At 55.3% G+C, this 7,624-nt stretch overlaps 1 long non-coding RNA gene across 1 annotated transcript; it reads right to left on the bottom strand.

Moving 5' to 3' along the window:
* Positions 1-2,886: 2,886 nt before the first annotated feature.
* On the bottom strand, positions 2,887-6,761 carry LOC131894938 (uncharacterized). The gene is made up of 2 exons (XR_009375058.1): positions 6,426-6,761; positions 2,887-6,174 (listed from the first exon to the last, which is right to left on the bottom strand). It is a non-coding gene; the product is annotated as an uncharacterized LOC131894938 (long non-coding RNA).
* Positions 6,762-7,624: the final 863 nt, after the last annotated feature.

Raw genomic sequence — 7,624 nt, forward strand, 5'->3', positions numbered from 1 at the left:
CTCCAGTTCCAGGGGATCTGACATCTGGCCTCCACAGGCACCAGGTACACACGTGGTGCACATGCACACTGCAGGAAAAATACACGAAATCTTAAAAGACGAGCTGGGTCTGGTGACGCGTGCCTGTTGTAAGATTGTGAGTTGGAAGGGAGCCTAATATTTGTTTGGCAAGACCATCTCTCCAAAAAGGAAGAAAAAATTATCAAGTGACTTCACCCCAACAACAACAACAAAAAAAAACCACAAATTTTCCTGGATCTGTTTTGGTTTCTTGTTTACTCTTTGTATCCCTAGCTGTCCTGGATCTCGCTCTGTAGACCAAGCTGGCCTCGAACTCAGAGATCTGCCTGCCTCTGCCTCCCAAGTGCTGGGATTAAAGGCGTGGGCCACCACTGCCCGGCTCTGGATCTGTTTCTTATTTCTGCTTGAAGTCCTTCCGTTTGTCATGGTCTAAAAGGAGCTGACACACAGAAAGCAAACGAAACATAAGAGACTGGGTATACAAGAATTTTAAGTTAGAATGTTCAGGGGACTGGTGTCAGCCAGCCCTTACTTGGCAGGCCATTTCTCCTAATTCACCAGCTATGGGCCTTGGTCAGGTTAGCGCTCTGCTTCAGTCTCTCCATCTGTGAAGAAGAGAGTGTGAAGTCTGAGCCGGGTGTGTGGTACACACCTATCATCCAGCACTGTCATCCAGCACTTGGGAGTTTGAGGCCCATCTGAGCTACAGGAGATGTTAGCTCGATAAAACTGGGTGGCGTCAGTAGACGGGGGAAGAAACCATGCCAAGTAGAATTTATTTGTTTGACAGGGTCTTCGTGTAGAGTTCAGGTTGGCCTCCGCCTCCCTTGTGCTGGCCACACCAGCTGAAACTTCAACAATCATTAGGATGATCTACACAAAGGCTGGAAACCTTCCCATTCCCAAAACTTTAGCGCCAATATCACCTTTTCACTCTCGCTTCCCCTCTCCTGAGTACGCTCCCTGCCCAGGGTCCTCCGCGATTCCTCGCAAAAATTCTGTTGGAGAACTAAGGGAAAAAATGATCTTCCGGCATGGCATGTTTTGCTTCAAATCGACACGACTGTAGCTCAACCCTCTGATCTCTAGAGGGCAGTCTAAGAATGTTTGTTCCCGAAGCACGGGCTAAGTGTCCCGTTTTCAGTCTCTAGTAACGGGTTAAGAGTAACAACGAATTTATTTTGTTAGTGTCCTTTACTTTGATATACGAGACTTTGGTTAAACCGCCATTTTTCTTGTTAAAGTGGATGTTTGTGTTTTGTTTGTTTGGTTTTTCAAGACAGGGTTTCGCTGTTAACAGCCTGGAACTCGCTCTGTAGACCGGGCTGGCCTGGCCTCGCACTCACAGAGATTCGCCTCTGGAGTGCTGGGATTAAAGGCGTGCGCCACCACGCCCGGCTTTTTTTTTTTTTTTTTTTTTTTCCTCCTCTCCCTCACTACGCAAAGTTTAGAAGATGGTTTTAAGGACTGGGCATGGTGGCGCACGCCTTTAAGAAGCAGGGGCAGACGGATCTATGAATTCTGACCCAGCCTGATCTACAAAATCAGTTCCAGGCCAGCCAGGACTACCTAGTGAGACCTTGTCTCAAATGAAAGATGGATTTTTAGTGTTGTTGGTTTTGCATTCAGAAATTCTCTCTGGGAGTCTTGGAGCCACTATTTTAAGGGCGTCGTTTCTGCCGTTATTCTTGGCCCTAAAACAGAAGCGGGGCTCAACAGTTGCAACCCTAAACAACTGCTGAGGCGCGGGACACACCCGCAGGACCCGGATGCCTCTGGGGGGAAAACTAGCCTTGGTCCCCATGCTCGCGGCCACCTTTGCAGCCCGGGTGCCCGGCATCAGCGAGGCCTGTCGGGGCCCCGCGGAGCTGCGGCCGGCTCGGGTCATCATCCGTGTGTGTCCACTGTCCCCGGGAGGGACAGGCAGGCCTGCACCCGGCGGGATCCGGCCACGCTCCGCCCCCGCCCCGGCTTCGCATCCGGCGACCCGTGACAGCTGCCAGTCCTCGTCAGGAGCAACGGCGGAGCGAGGGGCCAATGACTGCGGCGCGGGCGAGGGGCGTGAGGACGCCTGCTCGGGCTGTGCGCGTCGTGGCCAGGCCCCGCCCCGCCCCGCCCCGCCGCGCGCGGAGCTCTGGCCCCGCACCGGGCCGGGGAAATTGTTCCGCTGCGGACATCCAGCCGGGTAAGGGGACTGCGATCGGGAGGGACAGGAGGGAGAGAGCAACGGCAGAGCCAAGGCGGTCCGGGAAGCTCCAACCCTTAGGAGCAGCAAAAGGACCAGTACCTCCGTATACGATGTCTGGGCGCGCCAGGGGTCGCAGACTGCGTTTCTGTCCGGATTCTGGACAGACACACCCTCCCTGCCTAAAGTGTTCCGGAGAGTTAGGAGCTTGCACCTTAGAGTGGTATTTCGGTATTTAGCCGGCCACCCCCTCCAAAGCCCGGGACCAAGCTGGTAAAATCGGGTTGCTGGAATTAAGGTAGATGGCTGGGAGAGTGCGGGTCCCCGTGGCCCAGAGGTAAAGAGAAGCGGAACTGGCACCTATTCCCATCTTCCTCTCTTCCCTATCGCTAACAACCCACCCCTAGCATCTCAGCGACCAGCAGCCTCTTACTACTCCCCTCCGCTTTGACCCTCCGGGGTCAGAGAGGCACGGGGTTGTGAGGGAGATACTGTTGCAGGCCAGAGAGCAGAAACATTAACTTCCTCCTCAGCCCATCCCCTGACACGCTGGCCATTGACTTCTCTCTCCGTTCGCTGAGATCACTACAGGGTAGGGTGGGGACACTGAATTGGGGTTCAGTTCCCAGGTGGGGTATTTATTTTAGAGGGGTGGAGGGAGAGAACTGGAAAGGTCTGAGTGAATGTTATTACTTGTTTACTCTTGGTATCAGGGTAGAGATGAGGATACAGTTTCAGGGAGGCCTACTGTGTTGCCCGGGGAGCCTTTTAATGACCAGGCCTGGTTGTACATACCCAAGGCGGTTTGCTTCTAGAATTTGAACTCTACCCCATTAGGTTACCGCTACCCTCTTGTCTCGGTTTTCATCGGGGTCTCACTTTAGAGATAATTACAAACTGGGGCTGGGAGGATAGCTCAGTGGTAGAGCACTTGTCTAACCTTCTCAAGGCCTTGGGTTCAATACCCAGTATCTTTTTTTTTTTTTTTTTTTTAATTGGCAAACCTGCATGTGTCCTTTCGTTCCTTGGCCTGGGGCATTGTTCTCTCTGGAAGCCTGTGTACCTCCCTCATCCCCACTCCACCCCCATTCCCTTCCGCCTCTTCAGCACAGCCAACCTCTGAAGTGCTCCAAGTTTACTCCAAGAACCCATTTGGACCCTGCATTCTCAGTCCCCCCAAATGTCCCCTCGCAGGGGTTTTCTTGTTCTGAAACCCAGAATCTTCTCCCTGTAGGTCCGCCACAATGCTGCTTCGGCTGTACCGAACTGTGGTGGTGGGACTTCCACAGGCCCTCAGGTAGGTTATCCCGGGCCCCGTTACTTATCTCCTAGACTATCTCGTAATTACCGTATCTGGCAGATATTTATCTTATCTGGAAGATAAGATGGTACAGAAATGGCCCTGGAGGAAAGAGAAAGCTGTGTTTCACTGGTCCTACCCATCCGGAAGAAACTAAACTCCAACTGAAAGCTGGTGACTAATGAGGGAGAGGCAGCCACAGACCTCCGATGGTCCTTTCCACAGGACTTGTTGTGCTACTAAAGATCTCTTTCTTCCAGAGTCAAGACAACCCCCTCGAGGCTCTGCATCCCAGCATGCTCCACAAATGATTCATTTAAACCCCAGCACCCCAGCCTCACCTTTTCTGATGAAAACTCAAGAACTCAGGGGTGGAAAGTCATGGGGACCCTGCTGGGCCTTGGCGCAGTGCTGGCCTATCATGACCTTCGCTGCAAGGTAGGCAGGAAAGGGGCAGAGGGATCTCACGCGCTCTTCCCGGTGCCAGCTCTGTCTTCATGCACTACAGACATACTATCTGTTCCTTTAATTTCCCAGTCTAAGACTATGGATGGATGGTGTCAGAATGATCTAGAGTGATTTAATATGCTGTTCCTTTTGCTTTCTCCCTCCCCTACCTGTAGGCTGCTCAGGAGTCACCACGGATGTACACCAAAGAGGAAGTGAGGTCCCACAACAGCCCCGAAACTGGAGTCTGGGTAACTCTAGGCTCTGAGGTCTTTGATGTCACAGAATTTGTGGACCTACACCCAGGAGGACCATCAAAACTGATCCTGGCAGCAGGGGGTCCCCTAGAGCCCTTCTGGTCCCTGTATGCTTTCCACAACCAGCCCCATGTACGTGAGTTACTGGCCGAGTATAAGATTGGGGAACTGAACCCTGAGGATAACGTGTCACCCCCCGCCTTGGAGGCCTCTGACCCTTATGCTGATGATCCTGTCCGTCATCCAGCCCTGAGGATTAATAGCCAGCGCCCCTTTAACGCAGAGCCTCCTCCTGAACTGCTGACGGAAAACTACATCACGCCAAACCCTATTTTTTTCACCCGGAACCATCTGCCTGTACCTAATGTGGACCCAGACACCTATCGCTTGCACGTAGTAGGGGCGCCTGGAGGTCAGTCGCTGTCCCTGTCCTTGGATGATCTGTATAAGTTTCCTAAACATGAGATCACCGTCACTCTGCAGTGTGCTGGCAACCGTCGCTCTGAGATGAGTAAGGTTAAGGAAGTGAAAGGTCTGGAGTGGCGGACAGGAGCCATCAGCACCGCCCGCTGGGCTGGGGCACGACTCTGTGACGTGTTAGCCCAGGCTGGCCACCGAGTCCGTGAAACCGAGGCCCATGTCTGTTTTGAGGGACTTGACTCGGACCCCACGGGGACTGCCTATGGAGCATCTATCCCTCTGGCTCGGGCCCTGGATCCTGAAGCCGAGGTCCTCTTGGCGTATGAAATGAATGGTCAGCCCCTGCCTCGTGACCACGGTTTCCCCATACGGGTGGTGGTTCCCGGTGTGGTGGGTGCCCGCAACGTCAAGTGGCTGGCCAAAGTGAGCGTGGAGTCAGAGGAAAGTCACAGCCACTGGCAGAGGCGGGATTACAAAGGCTTCTCTCCGTCCGTGGACTGGAACACGGTAGACTTTGATCTGGCCCCATCAATCCAGGAACTACCAATCCAGTCGGCTATCACGCAGCCTCAAGATGGGGCGACTGTGGAGTCAGGAGAGGTGACGATCAAGGGCTACGCATGGAGCGGTGGTGGTAGGGCCGTGATTCGAGTGGATGTGTCCGTAGATGGCGGACTCACCTGGCAGGAAGCTGAGCTAGAGGGAGAGGAACAAGGTCCCAGGAAGGCATGGGCTTGGCGAATATGGCAGGTGAAAGCTCGGGTGCCAGCCGAGCAAAAGGAGTTGAACATCATTTGTAAAGCTGTGGATGACAGTTACAACGTGCAGCCGGACACCGTAGCCCCCATCTGGAACCTGCGAGGCGTACTCAGCAATGCCTGGCACCGTGTCCACGTTCGCGTGGTTCCATAAAAGCGTGGAACAGAGCCGTCTGTACCCAAAGAACCACCCAGACTTCCCAGCCCATCCTTGATCCTCGTTGCCATGGGAAAACATCCCCGTCCTCTTCTTGGGCCCTGACCCCGTATTCGCTGTGTCTTCTTAAACTGTACCCAGGCACACACGTTGCACATCTCCACACAGGAACATGGACTCTCCTGGCCTCTGCCTCTGCCAGGAGAGAGCGGTTGGAGAGTCTGGAGGTGAGAAAGCAGTTCTGAAGACATTGCTTTCTCCTCCTACCACACCTCCACTTCTAACACCTCCCCACCCGGGGCCTTACTTTTGCATCGCTCAGATGCTCCAGCCAAATGTGTGTAGACTGTGTAAGAACCATACATTACAGTTTTCTACTGCCTATGGGATGCAAGGGGGTTTCCCTCTCAGAGCTCGACTTTTAAAATATATATATACCAATAAAGTGTCTGTTTAAGGTTATGGCTGGGACCTCGTGTTCCTGGACAGTGAACATGTTGCAAGAGGGAGGCGTAAGGTAACCCACAGCTAGTGGGTGCAGCCGCTGGGAAATCGAGGAGTGGGTCTCCCTCCTCAGGTCGGCTACCATCTGCGGCGGCACACCGCCTAACTGATGGACCTGGAGATGCCTGCGAAGAGAGAAGTGATTGTTTTTAAATGGTACCCTCCACCCGTTTCCCCGATCCCTGCTCTCTCGGCAGAATTGACAAATACTGCGCAGAGGGTGAAAATCAATATTATCTTGGGGAGGGCATGGGGCAAACCTCGGCCCCAGGAGCAAGACCTGCCGGGGCACATGGGGCTCCCGTGGTGCAAATTAGATGCCGATGAAGAAACAGATTGGGCTTAACCTCTGCGCGACAGGGCCTTTTGGACTTACATCTTTCGGCGCTCGGCTATTCTCCCCTAGCTCCTCTCCTTTTTTTTTTTTTTTTTTTCCCTCCGCAGTCTCCCCGGCTTGGGGGCGCTCGGTGTTTGGCCCAGTCGCCTGTCGCCTGGTAGTGGGACCGGAAGTTATTCCGGAGTGGGGGGGGAGGAATGGCCGTGATGGGGGGGGCTCGGCGGGGGGGCCGGTCCCTCCTCAGGTGAAGCCCCTGATGATGGAGATGGAGCCGCCGCCGCGCAGCGCTGGGACCCCGGCTTCGGCCTGGCTGCCGCCGCAGTGACCCCATCCCCGCCGCGCTGGGCCAGCCGGGCCGGAGTCGGGGGACCTCCCCACCCCTCCGCCCGCCCGCCCGCCCGCCCGACCGACGCGGCCCTGCTCCCCCAGCCCCCAACAGCCCGCCCCGCGCCCGCCCGCGCCCGCCCGCGCGCGCGCGGAGACGCCTCAGGTGAGTGAGGGGCGTGGCCCGCGCGGGCCGGGGGCGGGGCTTGGCCTGCGGGGCGGGGCTTCAGCTTCTCGGACTTAGACGTGGGGGAGCCGCAGCCTGGGGGCGGGGAGGGCTGGCTGGCTGGGGTGGTGAGGGACCGGGAGCTGGTCTGCAGGACCTTGGCCCGAGACCTCAGGGTTGGGGATTTAGATAGGTCAAGAGAGGGCCAAGGACAGGCCCTGTGTGAGGAATGGCTGGGGTAGAGCAGAGGGGCAGAGCGACCAAACAAAGCCACCCAGGGCCAGGAAGAGCAAGGTGCTGGGGGGGAGGGGGGCTTCATTGAGAAGGTTGGGGGGAAAGACCCGGGCCTACCTAGGACTGACTCCGGGAGGCCGGCGAGGAGTGGGAGAAGCAACAGCATGGAGCGTGGTCCGTTCTTCTGTCAGTGAGAAGCATGTGTGGGGAACCTGAGGAGCAAGGCCAGGAAGACAGAGACCCACTGCCCAAGAGAGAAGCCGCAGAGGAAGCCCTGTGGTAAACCTCTGGACGGGAGCTACTTAAACTTGGGTAGCAGAGTGCTAAACATTAAAACCATCCTCCTCCGTGTACCTCCGCATACAGACTTCTCCGTTTGGTTGGTTGGTTTTTTACCCTTTATGGCTAGAGTTGCATTGTCTGGTTTAGTGGTTTGTTAGGTTGGTTGGTTGGTTGGTTGGTTGGTTGGTGAATTTGTGTGTGTGTGTGTGTGTGTGTGTGTGTGTGTGTGTGT

Source organism: Peromyscus eremicus, chromosome 18 (assembly GCF_949786415.1).
Source record: "Peromyscus eremicus chromosome 18, PerEre_H2_v1, whole genome shotgun sequence".
NCBI lineage: Eukaryota > Metazoa > Chordata > Mammalia > Rodentia > Cricetidae > Peromyscus > Peromyscus eremicus.